The 17,783-nt window shown below is 40.7% G+C and overlaps 1 protein-coding gene across 8 annotated transcripts in view; it reads left to right on the top strand.

Annotated features, from left to right (window-relative positions):
• The window catches only part of KIAA0825 (KIAA0825 ortholog), a 416,740-nt gene that overhangs the window by 12,484 nt on the left and 386,473 nt on the right, over positions 1-17,783 (top strand). The window lies entirely within an intron of this gene.

Genomic DNA, 17,783 nt, shown 5'->3' with positions numbered 1-17,783 from the left:
GCCCGCGAGAATGTCTATGGGTGGTTTCGCTTCTCCCTGTGGATAGTTTAGTCCTGTGCTCCTTGGAGATTTGACTGGGAGAGAGTTTGTGAATGGAGTCCTCCTCCTAGGCTCTGGTTCCCTGTTGCCTTATGGACCCTGTTTTTGTTGAGGCTGTCTATGCTCATTCTTTTTTTAATTTATTTTCATTGGAGGATAGTTACTTTACAGTATTGTGGTGGCTTTTGCCATACATCGACATGAATCAGCCAGGGGTGCACATGTGTCCCCCCAACCAGAACCCTCCCTCCCACCTCCCTCCCCACCCCCATCCCTCTGGGTTGTCCCAGAGCACCGGCTTTGAGTGCCCTGCTTCATGCCTCAAACTTGCACTGGTCATCTATTTCACCTATGGTAATATACATGTTTCAGTGTTATTCCCTCAAATCATCCCACCCTCGCCTTCTCCCACATGGTCCAAAAGTCTGTTCTTTACACTTGTGTCTCTTTTGCTGCCTTGCATATAGGATATCATTACCATCTTTCTAAATTCCATATATATATATGTTAATACACTGTGTTGGTGTTTCTCTTTCTGATGTATTTCACTCTGTATAATAGGCTCCAGTTTCATCCACCTCATTAGAACTGACTCAAATGTGTTCCTTTTTATAGCTGAGTAATACTCCATTGTGTGTATGTACCACAACTTCCTTATCCATTCATCTGCTGATGGGCATCTAGGTTGCTTCCACATCCTGGTTATTGTAAACAGTGCTGCAGTGAACATTGGGGTGCATGTGTCTCTTTCAGGTCTGGGTTCCTCGGTGTGTGTGCCCAGCAGTGGGATTGCTGGGTCATATGTGTGCTCATTCTTTTGGTTAGCTTTACCTGGCATGATCTTTCTCTGGCTTTCTCATTTATTCTGACTCAGCAGTTCTCAGACTTTTGGATTCAGGAGTCCTTTTACATTGTTAAAAATTACTGGTGACGTCAAAGAGTTTCTATGTATGTAATTATATCTTAATATTTATTATGTTATAAATTAAAATTGAGTATTTTAAGATGATTATTTCAATAATAAAGTCAGTACATATTAATGTAAATAACATTAAAGATAACTTTCTCAAAACAAAAATGATAGTGGAACTGTGGCAATCTCTTTAATATCTGACTATTTATTTATTTTTTTTTTAAATTTTTTTTATTAGTTGGAGGCTAATTACTTCACAACATTTCAGTGGGTTTTGTCATACATTGATATGAATCAGCCATAGATTTACACGTATTCCCCATCCCGATCCCCCTCCCACCTCCCTCTCCACCCGATTCCTCTGGGTCTTCCCAGTGCACCAGGCCCGAGCACTTGTCTCATGCATCCCACCTGGGCTGGTGATCTGTTTCACCATAGATAGTATACATGCTGTTCTTTTGAAATATCCCACCCTCACATTCTCCCACAGAGTTCATAAGTCTGTTCTGTATTTCTGTGTCTCTTTTTCTGTTTTGCATATAGGGTTATCGTTACCATCTTTCTAAATTCCATATATATGTGTTAGTATGCTGTAATGTTCTTTATCTTTCTGGCTTACTTCACTCTGTATAAGGGGCTCCAGTTTCATCCATCTCATTAGGACTGTTTCAAATGAATTCTTTTTAACAGCTGAGTAATATTCCATGGTGTATATGTACCACAGCTTCCTTATCCATTCATCTGCTGATGGGCATCTAGGTTGCTTCCATGTCCTGGCTATTATAAACAGTGCTGCGATGAACACTGGGGTGCACGTGTCTCTTTCAGATCTGGTTTCCTCAGTGTGTATGCCCAGGAGTGGGATTGCTGGGTCATATGGCAGTTCTATTTCCAGTTTTTTAAGAAATCTCCACACTGTTTTCCATAGCGGCTGTACTAGTTTGCATTCCCACCAACAGTGTAAGAGGGTTCCCTTTTCTCCACACCCTCTCCAGCATTTATTGCTTGTAGACTTTTGGATAGCAGCCATCCTGACTGGCGTGTAATGGTATCTCATTGTGGTTTTGATTTGCATTTCTCTAATAATGAGTGATGTTGAGCATCTTTTCATGTGTTTGTTAGCCATCTGTATGTCTTCTTTGGAGAAATGTCTGTTTAGTTCTTTGGCCCATTTTTTGATTGGGTCATTTATTTTTCTGGAATTGAGCTGCAGGGGTTGCTTGTATATTTTTGAGATTAATTCTTTGTCAGTTACTTCATTTGCTATTATTTTCTCCCAATCTGAGGGCTGTCTTTTCACCTTACTTATAGTTTCCTTTGTAGTGCAAAAGCTTTTAAGTTTCATTAGGTCCCATTTGTTTAGTTTTGCTTTTATTTCCAATATTCTGGGAGGTGGGTCATAGAGGATCTTGCTGTGATTTATGTCGGAGAGTGTTTTGCCTATGTTCTCCTCTAGGAGTTTTATAGTTTCTGGTCTTACATTTAGATCTTTAATCCATTTTGAGTTTATTTTTGTGTATGGTGTTAGAAAGTGTTCTAGTTTCATTCTTTTACAAGTGGTTGACCAGTTTTCCCAGCACCACTTGTTAAAGAGGTTGTCTTTTTTCCATTGTATATCCTTGCCTCCTTTGTCAAAGATAAGGTGTCCGTAGGTTCGTGGATTTATCTCTGGGCTTTCTGTTCTGTTCCATTGATCTATATTTCTGTCTTTGTGCCAGTACCATACTGTCTTGATGACTGTGGCTTTGTAATAGAGTCTGAAGTCAGGCAGGTTGATTCCTTCAGTTCCATTCTTCTTTCTCAAGATTACTTTGGCTATTCGAGGTTTTTTGTATTTCCATACAAATTGTGAAATTCTTTGGTCTAGTTCTGTGAAAAATACCGTTGGTAGCTTGATAGGGATTGCATTGAATCTATAGATTGCTTTGGGTAGAATAGCCATTTTGACAATATTGATTCTTCCAATCCATGAACACGGTATGTTTCTCCATCTGTTTGTGTCCTCTTTGATTTCTTTCATCAGTGTTTTATAGTTTTCTATGTATAGGTCTTTTGTTTCTTTAGGTAGATATACTCCTAAGTATTTTATTCTTTTTGTTGCAATGGTGAATGGTATTGTTTCCTTAATTTCTCTTTCTGTTTTTTCATTGTTAGTATATAGGAATGCAAGGGATTTCTGTGTGTTAATTTTATATCCTGCAACTTTACTATATTCATTAATTAGCTCTAGTAATTTTCTGGTAGAGTCTTTAGGGTTTTCTATGTAGAGGATCATGTCATCTGCAAACAGTGAGAGTTTCACTTCTTCTTTTCCTATCTGGATTCCTTTTACTTCTTTTTCTGCTCTGATTGCTGTGGCCAAAACTTCCAACACTATGTTGAATAGTAGTGGTGAGAGTGGGCACCCTTGTCTTGTTCCTGATTTCAGGGGAAATGCTATCAATTTTTCACCATTGAGGGTGATGCTTGCTGTGGGTTTGTCATATATAGCTTTTATTATGTTGAGGTATGTTCCTTCTATTCCTGCTTTCTGGAGAGTTTTAATCATAAATGAGTGTTGAATTTTGTCAAAGGCTTTCTCTGCATCTATTGAGATAATCATATGGTTTTTATCTTTCAATTTGTTAATGTGGTGTATTACATTGATTGATTTGCGGATATTAAAGAATCCTTGCATTCCTGGGATAAAGCCCACTTGGTCATGGTGTATGATTTTTTCTAATACGTTGTTGGATTCTGTTTGCTAGAATTTTGTTAAGGATTTTTGCATCTATGTTCATCAGTGATATTGGCCTGTAGTTTTCTTTTTTTGTGGCATCTTTGTCTGGTTTTGGAATTAGGGTGATGGTGGCCTCATAGAATGAGTTTGGAAGCTTACCTTCATCTGCAATTTTCTGGAAGAGTTTGAGTAAGATAGGTGTTAGCTCTTCTCTAAATTTTTGGTAGAATTCAGCTGTGAAGCCATCTGGTCCTGGGCTTTTGTTTGCTGGAAGATTTTTGATTACAGTTTCGATTTCCTTGCTTGTGATGGGTCTGTTAAGATCTTCTATTTCTTCCTGGTTCAGTTTTGGAAAGTTATACTTTTCTAAGAATTTGTCCATATCATCCAAGTTGTCCATTTTATTGGCATAGAGCTGCTGGTAGTAGTCTCTTATGATCCTTTGTATTTCAGTGTTGTCTGTTGTGATCTCTCCATTTTCATTTCTAATTTTGTTAATTTGGTTCTTCTCTCTTTGTTTCTTAATGAGTCTTGCTAATGGCTTGTCAATTTTATTTTTTCAAAAAACCAGCTTTTAGCTTTGTTGATTTTTGCTATGGTCTCTTTAGTTTCTTTTGCATTTATTTCTGCCCTGATTTTTAAGATTTCTTTCCTTCTGCTAACCCTGGGGTTCTTCATTTCTTCCTTCTCTAATTGCTTTAGGTGTAGAGTTACGTTATTTATTTGGCTTTTTTCTTGTTTCTTGATGTAAGCTTGTAATGCTATGAACCTTCCCCTTAGCACTGCTTTTACAGTGTCCCATAGGTTTTGCGTTGTTGTGTTTTCATTTTCATTCATTTCTATACATATTTTGATTTCTTTTTTGATTTCTTCTATGATTTGTTGGTTATTCAGAAGCGTGTTATTTAGCCTCCATATGTTTGAATTTTTAACAATGTTTTTCCTGTAATTGAGATCTAATCTTGTTGCACTGTGGTCAGAAAAGATGACTGGAATGATTTCAATTTTTTTGAATTTTCCAAGACCAGATTTATGGCCCAGGATGTGATCTATTCTGGAGAAGGTTCCGTGTGCACTTGAGAAAAAGGTGAAGTTGATTGTTTTGAGGTGAAATGTCCTATAGATATCGATTAGGTCTAGCTGGTCCATTGTGTCATTTAAGGTTTGTGTTTCCTTGTTAATTTTCTGTTTAGTTGATCTATCCATAGTTGTGAGTGGGGTATTAACGTCTCCCACTATTATTGTGTTACTATTAATTTCCTCTTTCATACTCGTTAGTGTTTGCTGTACATATTGCGGTGCTCCTATGTTGGGTGCATATATATTTATAATTGTTATATCTTCTTCTTGGATTGATCCTTTGATCATTATGTAGTGTCCTTCTTTGTCTCTTTTCACATCCTTTATTTGAAAGTCTATTTTATCTGATATGAGTATTGTGACTCCTGCTTTCTTTTGGTCTCCGTTTGCATGAAATATTTTTTTCCAGCCCTTCACTTTTAGTCTGTATGTGTCTCTTGCTTTGAGGTGGGTCTCTTGTAGACAGCATATATAGGGGTCTTGTTTTTGTATCCATTCAGCCAATCTTTGTCTTTTGGTTGGGGCATTCAACCCATTTACATTTAGGGTAATTATTGATAGGTATGGTCCCGTTGCCATTTACTTTGTTGTTTTGGGTTCACATTTATACAACCTTTTTGCATTTCCTGTCTAGAGAAGATCCTTTAGCATTTGTTGAAGAGCTGGTTTGGTGGTGCTGAATTCTCTCAGCTTTTGCTTATCTGTAAAGCTTTTGAATTCTCCTTCATATCTGAATGAGATCCTTGCTGGATACAGTAATCTAGGTTGTAGGTTATTCTCTTTCACTACTTTCAATACGTCCTGCCATTCCCTTCTGGCCTGGAGGGTTTCTATTGATAGATCAGCTGTTATCCTTATGGGAATCCCTTTGTGTGTTATTTGTTGTTTCTCCCTTGCTGCTTTTAATATTTGTTCTTTGTGTTTGATCTTTGTTAATTTGATTAATATGTGTCTTGGGGTGTTTCGCCTTGGGTTTATCCTGTTTGGGACTCTCTGGGTTTCTTGGACTTGGGTGGCTATTTCCTTCCCCATTTTAGGGAAGTTTTCAGCTATTATCTCCTCGAGTATTTTCTCATGGCCTTTCTTTTTGTCTTCTTCTTCTGGAACTCCTATGATTCGAATGTTGCGGCGTTTCACATTGTCCCAGAGGTCCCTGAGGTTGTCCTCATTTCTTTTGATCCTTTTTTCTTTTTTCCTCTCTGCTTCATTTATTTCCACCATTTTATCTTCTATCTCACTTATCCTATCTTCTATCTCACTTATCCTATCTTCTGTCTCCGTTATTCTACTCTTGGTTCCCTCCAAAGTGTTTTTGATCTCATTCATTGCATTATTCATTTTTAATTGACTTTTTTATTTCTTCTAGGTCTTTATTAAACATTTCTTGTGTCTTTTCAATCTTTGTTTCCAGGCTATTTATCTGTAACTCCATTTTGTTTTCAAGATTTTGGATCATTTTTATTATCATTCTTCTAAATTCTTTTTCAGGTAGATTCCCTATCTCCTCCTCTTTTGTTTGACTTGGTGGGCATTTTTCATGTTCCTTTACCTGTTGGGTATTTCTTTGCCTTTTCATCTTGTTTAGATTGCTGTGTCTGGATTGGGCTTTCTGTATTCTGGAGGTCTGTGGTTCCTTTTTATTGTGGAGGATTTACCCAGTGGGTGGGGTTAGACGATTGGCTTGTCAAGGTTTCCTGGTTAGGGAAGCTTGCGTCAGTGTTCTGGTGCGTGCAACTTGATTTCTTCTCTTTGGAGAGCAATGGAGTGCCCAGTAATGAGTTTTGAGATGGGTCTATGTGTTAGGTGTGACCTTGGGCAGCCTGTATGTTGATGTTCAGGGCTATGTTCCTGCATTGCTGGAGAATTTGCGTGGTACGTCTTGCTCTAAAACTTATTGGCTCTTGGGTGGTGGTTGGTTTCAGTGTAGGTATGGAGGCTTTTGGACGGTCACTTATCACTTAAAGTTCCATGTAGTCAGGAGTTTTCTGGTGTTCTCAGGTTTTGGGCTTAAGTCTCCTGCCTCTGGATTTCAGTTTTATTCTTCCTGTAGTCTCAGGACTTCTCCAACTATACAGCACTGATAATAAAACTTCTAGGTTAATGGCGAAAAGATTCTCCCCCGTTAGGGACACCCAGAGAGGTTCACAGAGTTACATGAGGAAGAGGAGAGGGAGGAGGGAGATAGAGATGAGCAGGAGGAGAAAAAGGGGGACTCAAGAGGAGAGAGACAGATCTACGCAGTTGTCTGTTCCCAGAGTGTTCTCCGTAGCCCAGTCACCTACAAAGATTCACAGAATTGGATTGGGAAGAGAAGGGGAAAGGAGGAAATAGAGGTGTTCTGAGGTAGAAAACAGAGAGTCAAGATTGGGAGAGGATAATCTTTGGTTTAAAAATAGGGCTTCTCTTCTTTTTTTTTTTTTTGTACGGTTATAGTGTATTGAAAATGAAAATTAAGGAGTAGTAGAGGAGTACTAGAGGACTTTAAAAGAAATAAGAGAAAAAGAAAAATAGAAAATAGAAGAGAAAAAGGAAAGAAAAAAAAAGAAAAAATAAAGAAAAAGAAGAAAAAAAAGAAAAAAAATAAAAAGAAAGAAAAAAAAATTTTTCTTTTTCCCTAGTTAAAAAAATCGTAAAAATCTATGGAAATGAAAGTTAAGGAGTAATGGGGGAGTAATAGGGGATTTTAAAGGAAAATAGAAAAAATAAAAAAGAAAAAATGAAAAAAGAAAAAAAAAAAGAGAGAAGAAAGTAAAATTATATCTAGGAGTTTCTCTGGAGCTGTTGCGGTCAGTGTGGGTTCGGCTCAGTTTCAGATAGCTCCTCGTTCCAGCTTACATTTCTTGATATCTACAGGCCCCTTCTGGTGTGGTCCGTGTTTTCTAGAGGGATTTTAATCTGTTGCACCAGTCCCTTCTGAAGCGGTTCCCTTTGTTTATTTGGCTTCTGTTTGCCGGTCTCTTCAGAGCCTCATTTCCGCCCTGACACAGGCGGGCGGAGGTGGACTTATTCAGGTAGTTAGCTCCGTCGCTCTGCGGGGAGGGGCTTGCGCAGCAGGGACGGGCTGGCGCTGCCGGGAGGGGCTGACGCTGCTTTTTGCCAGGAGGGGCTGACGCTGCTTTCTCCGTCTGCGCTGCTCAGGCTCCCGGCTGCTCTATATGGAGCGCGCCCGCCTTGCGCGAGGTTCCAGCCCTCGGGTGTTACACAAAAGCGCGGAGCGAAAAGCTGCGCCTGCTCTCTGTGCCTTCCCCGTCAGAGCGGTCCAGGCAGCCAGGGGCTTGGTGGGCGCACTCTCCCCAGGTGTGGCGCGCCCACTCCCTTCCACGGACCCAGTTTCAGTTTCCGCCGGCGCCAGTAGGGTGCGTGCGCCTTCCGCCCTCCGCGTCCCCAGCCCCAGTCCCCGCCCGCGCCCTGTGTCTCGCCGCGACCTTCCCCTCCCCCCTGCCTCCTACCTCCGGCGGGGCTGGGCCGGTCCGCAACCTGCGAGCTCTTCCCTGGACTTTCTCTGTCTCTTTGTTCTGCGAACGGCCGGCAGTGTGTTCGGGCCGGTTAATTTTCTCTCTCTTGCTCTCCCACAGTTCAAGTTGGCAACTCACAGAAGCTCCCTCCGATTGTCCTCAGGGCACTCAGGCCCGGACCCTACCCCAAGCAATGCCGCCTAAGACTCCCTTCCCGGGACGGATCTCCGTCCTTAGCTCTTTTGTCTCACTTTTTATCTTTTGTATTTTGTCCTACCTCCTTTTGAAGAGAATGGGCTGCTTTTCTGGGTGCCTGATGACTTCAGCTAGTGATCAGAAGTTGTTTTGCGAAGTTTGCTCTGAGTTCAGTTATTCTTTTGATGAATTTGTAGGAGAGAAAGTGGTCTCCCCGTCCTACTCCTCCGCCATCTTGGCTCCTCCCAATATCTGACTTTAATATCTCTTTAATAGTACTGAAATCTCAGATCTGCTTCTGTATTCGTTCTTTTGTGATATGTTGATTTGGTTTAAGTGAGTAAACAAAATCTAACCTTATACAGATGTAGTTGGGAAAAAAGGAGTGTTTAATGGTCTTTTGAGATAACGGTGAATATTTTTCTCTGATCTTAGACCAAACCTTGACAAGTGGTAGTGAAACCCTGCACCTCAGATTGGGACTTGAACCAACAGTCTTTGAATTAGAATCACTCACCTGGTGTCTGGACTTCTTGAGGGTCAGATTCTTTGTGTCTTGTTGTTCAGTTGCTCCATCTTGTCTGATTCTTTGCGACCCCATGGACTGCAGCACCCCAGCTTACCTTTTTATCATTATCTCCCGGAGTTGTGTGTCTTAGCGCAGAAGGAATTAGGTGAGAGGCAAAGTGATAGGCAAGAAATAGATTTATTAATTTCAGATGCTTGTGCAAGCAAGCAAGGGGCTCTGGCCCAAGGATCATCTTCTTCCTTATTCTTGAATAGATGTCAGGCTTATACCACTAGCTCCTCCTTTGTATCTGCAGGAAATTGTGTGACCCTAGGACTGTCAAAGTACTTGTTCAAATCAGTAGAAAGGTGGTAACATTTTTTCTTGCACCTGATTACCTGGGGCCTATCGTGCTTTTATTTATGGCTTCACAGATGAGCAAGCCTGCTTTGTTCCTTGACCTTTGATAGCTTTTTGGAGCAGTCATTAACTTACAGTGGTCTCCCAAAGTTCCCTAAGTTTCCCTCACTATCTATAATCCTCTACTGAGACTTCTACAACTACCTGTGTTAACTATCCTATTCTTCCTCTATCAGTAGTTTCTTAAAGTTTAATTGCAATGTAGAATCTGAAATCATGTCAGTGAAACTTTTATACTCTTACTTTAAACTGCCTTGGTCTATCTTGCACGTTGAATGAATCTTTTACAAACACAGGCTTTTGTTCCATAATGCATTGGCCATGTGGAAAGTACTGATTCATTGAGGTATGTTTGACTTCCAAATCGTTATGTACTTCATATGCTGATACCGAGCAGGGCCCTGTAGGGCTTCTAGGCAAAAGCCCTTTTGTGTCCCCCCCCTTTTGTGTTTTTCTGATTATAGGAAACAGCCTTCATTCAGCCTCCATGAGCTACCCTGAGGTCCAGTGGGCAGATTCAGGCAGTGTTAATTAGGAAAAGGAGCGATGTGAGACCAGGGAGAAAGAAACGGTCAAGAGCAGCCCTGGGGCAAGCTCCTGTTTCCCCATCAGCGGATACACACAGCAATATCTTTGAGATGTTTTGCAGATACTGAAGCCCCCTCCAGTGGGAGAAGTTAACGATAAGTGATGCTATGCCACCCACAGCATGTAGACTACTATCCATTTGGACCTGGAGTTTGATGATGCTGATTCCTATTCGCCTCAACACCTACCCATGAGAAGACTGTGCATGAGCTGATCACTCCCTCTTTGAACAGTTACTGTAAAACTTCTCACTGTCTTGGCATTAGCCCACTGTGGCCTCCATTGCCCGGCAAAGTAATAAAGCTTTCCTTTTATACCTCATCCAAAACTCTGTCTCTGAGATTTTATTCAGCTCCAGTGTCCGGGGAAGCTAAGCTTTCTGTATCAACGTGCTGCACTCCATGGGGTCGAAAAGAGTCGGACACGATTGAACGACTGAACTGAACTATACAATTTCAACAAAATCCCAGTTGTTAACATCACCAGCAATCTCTTCAGGAAAATCATATTGCAAAACTGTTCAACTGAGAGTTTAAAGTTTTCCAGGATTTTGTTTTTGCTTTGAAAATTCTTATTTTATCCTTGGCAACAAATGTGTGTATGTTAGTCTCTCATTGTGTCTGACTCTTTGCAACCCCATGGACTGTAGCCTGCCAAGCTCCTCCGTCCATGGAATTCAATGGCAACAAATGCCACCTAATACTTTTCTTGAAATGACAGCTCAGTTTGATTAATTTTGAGAAAATGTGTGGTGTATTCAAAAATTGAGTGAATGAAATTACTAATTTTTAGTACCTCATCAAGCTCATTATTAAGTGAACCTACCATTATTTTTTTACTCTGTGATGGTGAAAAATTTGACTATAGTGTTGCACAGGATAATGGCCCTCTAGAAATGCCTACATTATAATCCCTAGAACCTGTGAATAGCAAAGGGGACTTAAAGTTGCTAATCAGTTTACTTTAAAATAGCAAGATTGTCAAATCAGTAGCAAATGGGTACAGTGTAATCACAGCTGTTCTCAAAAGTGAAAGAACAATAGCAAAAGTGAAAGTCTTGGTTGCTTCAGTTGTGTCTGACTCTTTGCAACCCCATGGACTATATAGCCCACCAGACTCCTCCGTCCATGAGATTCTCCAGGCAAGAATACTGGAGTGGGTAGTCATTCTCTTCTTCAGGTAATCCTCCCAACCCAGGGACTGAACCCAGGTCTCTTGCATTGTAGGCGAATTCTTTACTGTCTGAGCAACCAAGGAAGCCCTAAAAGAAGGAGGCCGAAGAGTAATTCAGAGTGATGAAATATGAAAAGTACTCACATATTTACTAGAAAATGGGGAAAATGTGCCACCAGCTGAGGAATGAGAGCAGTCTTTAGAAGCTAGAAAAATGTAAGGAAACAGGGGAGTCTTCAGAGCCCCCAGAAAGGAATGTAGCTTTGCTGACCATATGGTTTTAGCCTCGTGATACCCTCAAATGGTCTTTAACCTAGAAAAGTATAAGATAGTAACTTTGTGGGGTTTTAAAACAATAAATCTGTGGCAACTTACTACAGTAGAAACAGAAAGCGAGTACAACTAATACAACTTGGGGGTTATAAGTTGTGTTTAGGCATGGTTGCTTTGGCATTTAGTACAAATGTCAATGTAGTGAAATGGTTTATAATGTCATATTACTATGAAAATAGTTTTTATCTTGTAAACCCTCTGGAAGGATATTGGGTCCCCACCAGGGATCTGTATACCATGCTTAGTAATCTCTTATTTAACTTTTTCTCTTGTACTTTCTGCATATCAACTGCTAAGCTAGGTACTTTGTTGTGGTTGTTTAGTTGCTCAGTTGTGTCCACCTCTGCTCAGTCGTGTCCAACTCTGCAACCCAATGGACTGCAGAGGTAACCCGCCAGGCTACCTCTGTCCATGAGATTCTCCAGTCATTGAATACTGGAGTGAGTTGCCATTTCCTCCTCCAAAGGATCTTCCTGACCTAGGGATTGAACCTGTGTCTCCCTCATCTCCTGCATTGCAGGCAGATTCTTTATTGCTGGGGCTTCCCTGGTGGCTAAGATGGTAAATCGTCTGCCTACAATGCGGGAGACCCGGATTCGATCCCTGGGTCAGGAAGATTCCTCTGGAGAAGGAAATGGCAACCCACTCCAGTACTCTTGCCTGGAAAATCCCATGGATGGAGGAGCGTGGTAGGCTACAGTCCATGGGGTCGCAGAGAGTCGGACACGGCTGAGCAACTTCACTTCTCTTTCTTTATTGCTGAGACACTTGGGAAGCCCAGGCTGGGTGCTAGGATGCAAAAATAAAGAAAGCACAGTCTCTGTCTTAAGAGGATTATAGTCGAGTGGTTGAGTTGTTGTTTAGTCACTAAATCACGTCCGACTCCTTTGCAACCCATGGATTGTTGCCCTCCAGACTCCTTTCTCTGTCCATGGGATTTCCCTGGCAAGAATACTGGAGCGGGTTGCCATTTCCTTCTCCAGGGGATCTTCCTAACACAGGGATCAAATCTGTGCCTCCTGCACTGACAGGTAAATTCTTTACCACTCTGCCACCAGTGAAGCCCCCAGTGGTCGAGAGAGGTAAGGAAATCAATGATTGCAGAGTACAGAATGACAGCTGCCCTCACTGATGTACTCAAGTGAGGGGAAGAGACCTAATTCTAGTCTTCAGATGCTTCTGTCTAGTGAGAGAGATCACAAGAATAATTACAAAATGCAAGGGAAAATACCCCATTGAGAAGGGTGGAGGAGGGACCTTTACAATCTCATTAGTAGCATATGATGGGTTGTTTTTCCACATTCTCTCCAATTCATGTTACTGTCTGTCTTTTGATTTCAGCTGTTCTACTGAGCTATGAAATGGTACCTCTTGTGGTCCCAATTTATGTTTATCTAATAATTAATGATGCTTAGCATCATTTTTTATACTTACTGGACATATGTCTATCTCTTTTGGACATGTCTATTCAAATCCTTTGTCATTTTCAAAGTGAATTGCTTGTCATTTTATTCTTAAGCTATAGTAGTTCTTTATAGATTCTGGGATACTATCTCTTTATCAGATATTTGATTTGCTAATATTTTCTCCCACTCTGTAGGTTGTCTTTTCACTTTATTGATCTTGTTATTTGAAGCACAGATATTTTTGATTTTACACCCATGATTTCCTCTAAAAATTGTACATATGTTTAGGTCTTTGATTGATTTTGAGTTAATTTTTGTATATCTTTTGATGAATTTGACTTCACTCTTTTACATGTTGGTATTCAGTTGTCTCAGCAATTTTTCTTGAAAAGACTAATCTTTTTCTATTGAGTTTTCTTGAAATCCTCGTCAAAAATCGATTGAACATTCTATGGATTGATTTTTGGACTCTTGGTTCTCTTCCATTGATTACATCTCTCTTTATGCTTATCCTATCACACAATCTTGATTACTGTAGCTCTGTAATAAGTTTAGAAGGTCGGAAATGTGAGTTCTCTGACTTCATTCTTCTTTTTCAAGATTTTTTTGGCTGTCCCTTGTATATCCAGCATGAATTTTATGATCAGTTTGTTAGTATCTGCAAAATAGGCAGCTGGCATTTTGATAGAGATTGCACTGAATCTGTAGAGTAATTTGGGAAGTATTGCCAGTTTAATAATATTAAATTTTTCAATCCATAAACAATGGACCTTTCATGTACTTAAATCTAATCCAGTCCCTTCCAGTGATGTTTCACACTTTTCAGTGGATAGGTCTTGCACTTCTTTAGTTAACTATTTTTCTAAATATTTTTTTTTCTATTTCTTTCCTAATTTCAAAATTGTTAAGTGCTAGCATATAAAAATATAATTTGTTTCTGTTTGTTAATCTTGTGCAACCTTTGTTGAATATCTTTATTAGCTCCGGTAGTTTTGCGGTTTTCTTTAAAGGTTTTATTTTAACTTATTTTTGACTGTACTGGGTCTTCGTTGCTGTGTGAGGGCTTTCTGTAGTTGCACCAAGCGGGGACTGTTCGCTAATTGCAGTGCATGGGCTTCTCATTGTGGTGGCTTCTCTTCTTGCAGAGCACCAGCTCTAGTGCGTGTGGGTTTCATTAGTTGTAGTGCACAGGCTTAGTTGCACCAAGGCGTGTGGAATCTTCCTGGACCAGGGATCAAATCCATGTCCCCTGCATAGACAGGTGGATTCTTAACCACTGGACCACCAGGGAAGTACCTTGGGTTGGTTTTAGAATTTCTTACATACAAGATCATGTCTTCTCTAAGTAGAGATAATCCTCCTTCTTTGCAGTCTGGATACCTTTTATTTACTTTTCTTACCTAATTATCCTGGTTAGAACCTCTAGCGCAATCAGTGTTAAATAGAAGTGGTAAAAAATGGGCACACTTGTATTGTTCCTGATTTTCAGGGCAGAGCTTTCAGTTTTTCCCCATTAAGTATGAAGTTAGCTGTGGGGTTTTTGTTGATGTCTTTTATCAAGTTGAAGAAATTCCCTTCTACTCCTAATTTGTTGAATGTTTTTTTATCATGAAAGAGTGTTGGATTTTGACACATTCTTCTCTGTATCTATTTTAGGTCACCATGTAGTTTTTGTCCTATATTCTATTAATGAGGTATATTACAATGGTTCATTTTCCAATGTGTAACTTCAACCTTACATTCCTGGGACAAATGCCACTTCAGTTCAGTTCAGTCACTCAGTCATGTCCAGCTCTTAGTGACCTCATGGACTGCAGCACGCCAGGCTTCCCTGTCCATTACCAACTCCCAGATCTTACACAAACTCATGTCCATTGGGTCGGTGATGCCATCCAACCATCTCATCCTCTGTCGTCCCCTTCTCCTCCCGCCTTCAATCTTTCCCAGTATCAGGGTCTTTTCCAGTGAGTCAGTTCTTCACATCAGATGGCCAAAATCTTGGAGTTTCAGCTTCAGCATTAGTCCTTCCAATGAATATTTAGGACTGATTTCTTTTAGGATGGACTGGTTGGATCTCCTTGCAGTCCAAGGGACTCTCAAGAGTCTTCTCCTACACCACAATTCAAAAGCATCAATTCTTTGGCACTCAGCTTTCTTTATGGTCCAACTCTCACATCCATACATGACTACTGGAAAAACCATAGCTTTGACTAGATGGACATTTGTTGGCAGAGTAATGTCCCTGCTTTGTAATATGCTGTCTGGGTTGGTCATAACTTTTCTTCCAAGGAACAAGTGTCTTTTAATTTCATGGCTGCAGTCACCATCTGCAATGATTTTAGAGCCCCCAAATATAATGTGTGTCACTGTTTCCATTGTTTCCCCATCTACTTGCCATGAAGTGATGGGACCAGATGCCATGATCTTAGTTTTCTGAATGTTGAGTTTTAAGCCAACTTTTTCACTCTCCTTTTTCACTTTCATCAAGAGGCTCTTTATTTTTCTTTGCTTTCTGCTATAAGTGTGGTGTCATCTGCATATGAGAGGTTATTGATATTTCTTCTGGCAATCTTGATTCCAGCTTGTGCTTCATCCAGTCAAGGATTTCTCATGATGTGCTCCGCATATAAGTTAAATAAGCAGGGTGACAATATACAGCCTTAACGTTCTCCTTTCCTGATTTGGAACCGGTCTGTTGTTCCATGTCCAGTTCTAACTGTTGCTTCTTGACCTGCATACAGATTTCTCAGGAGGCAGGTCAGGTGGTCTGGTATTCCCATCTCTTGAAGAATTTTCCACAGTTTGTTGTGATCTACACAGTCAGGGGCTTTGGGGTAGTCAATAAAGCAGAAGTAGATGTTTTCTGGAACTCTCTCGCTTTTTCAGTGATCCAGTGGATGTTGGCAATTTGATCTCTGCTTCTTCTGCCTTTTCTAAATCCAGCTTGACCATCTGGAAGTTCACAGCACACATACTGTTGAAGCCTTGCTTGGAGAATTTTGAGCCTTACTTTGCTGGCAGGTGAGATGACTGTAATCGTGTGGTAGTTTGAGCATTCTTTGGCATTGCCTTTCTTTGAGATTGGATTGAAAGCTGAGCTTTTCCAGTCTTGTGGCCACTCAAGAGTTTTCCAAATTTGCTGGTGTATTGAGTGCAGCACTTTCATGGCATTATCTTTTAGGATTTGAAATAGCTCAACTGGAATTCTATCACCTCCACTAGCTTTGTTCGTAGTGATGCTTCTCACTGACTTTGCATTCTAGGATGTCTGGCTCTAGGTGAGTGATCACACCATTGTTATTATCTGGGTCATGATGATCTTTTGTGTATTCTTGCCACCTCTTCTTAATCTCTTCTGCTTCTGTTAGGTACATACTATTTCTGTCCTTTATTGTGCCCATCTTTGCATGAAACATTCCCTTGATATCTCTTAATTTTCTTGAAGAGATCGCTGCTGCTGCTGCTGCTAAGTCACTTCAGTCATGTCCGGCTCTGTGCCACCCCATAGATGGCAGCCCACCAGGCTTCTCCGTCTCTGGGATTCTCCAGGCAAGAATACTGGAGTGGGTTGCCATTTCCATCTCCAGTCTTTCCCACTCTGTTGTTTTCCTCTATTTCTTTGCATTGATCACTGAGGAAGACTTTCTTATCTCTCCTTGCTGTTCTTTGGAACTCTGCATTCAAATGGGAATTATCTTTCCTCTTCTCCTTTGCCTTTCGCTTCTCTTCTCTTCCCAGCTATTTGCAACACCTCCTCAGACAACCATTTTGCCTTTTTGTGTTTCTTTTTCTTGGGGATGGTCTTGATCACTGCTTCCTGTACAATGTCATGAACTACCGTCCATAGTTCTTCAGGCACTCTGTCTATCAGATCTAATCCCTTGAATTTATTTCTCACTTCTACTGTATAATCATAAAGGATTTGATTTAGGTGATACCTGAATGGTCTGGTGGTTTTCCCCACTTTCTTCTATTTCAGTCTGAAATTTGGCAGTTTGGCAATAAGGAGTTCATGGTCTGAGCCACAGTCTGCTCCTGGTTGTTTTTGCTGACTGTATAGAACTTCTCCATCTTTGGCTGCAAAGAATATGATCAATATGATCTTGGTATTGACCATCTGGTGATGGTCATGTGTAGAGTCGCCTTTTGTGTTGTTGGAAGAGTGTGTTTGCTATGACCAGTGCGTTCTCTTGACAAAACTGTTAGCCGTTGCCCCACTTCATTTTGTACTCCGAGGCCAAACTCTCCTCTTACTCCAGGTATCTCTTGATTTCCTACTTTGGCATTCCAGTCCCCGCTGGTTAAAAGAACATCTTTTTTTGGTGTTAGTTTTACCAGGTCTTGTAGGTTTTCATAGAACTCTTCAACTTCAGCTTCTTCAGCAACTGGTCGGGGCATAGGCTGGATTATTGTGACACTGAATGGTTTGCCTTGGAAATGAACAGAGATCATTCTGTCGTTTTTGAGATTGCATACAAGTACTGCATTTCAGACTCTTGTTGACTATCGCGACTACTCCATTTCTTCTAAGGGTTTCTTGCCCACAGTGGTAGATATAATGGTCATCTGAGTTAAATTCACCCATTCCAGTCCATTTTAATTGGCTGACTTCTAAACTTGTTGACGCTCACTCTTGCCATCTCCTGTTTGACCACTTCCAATTTGCCTTGATTCATGGACCTAACATTCTAGGTTCCTATGCAATATTGCTCTTTACAGCATTGGACTTTGCTTCTGTCACCAGTCACATCCTCAACTGGGTGTTGTTTTTGCTTTGGCTCCGTCTCTTCATTCTTTCTGGAGTTATTTCTCCACTAATCTCCAGTAGCATATTGGACACCTTCTTACCTGGGGAATTCATCTTTCAATGTCCTATTTTTTTGCCTTTTCAAACTGTTCATGGGGTTCTCAAGGCAAGTATACTGAAGTGGTTTGCCATTCCCTGCTGCTGCTG

The sequence above is a fragment of the Cervus elaphus genome, chromosome 9 (genome assembly GCF_910594005.1).
Source record: "Cervus elaphus chromosome 9, mCerEla1.1, whole genome shotgun sequence".
NCBI lineage: Eukaryota > Metazoa > Chordata > Mammalia > Artiodactyla > Cervidae > Cervus > Cervus elaphus.
This window is presented reverse-complemented; position numbering and strand designations above follow the sequence as displayed.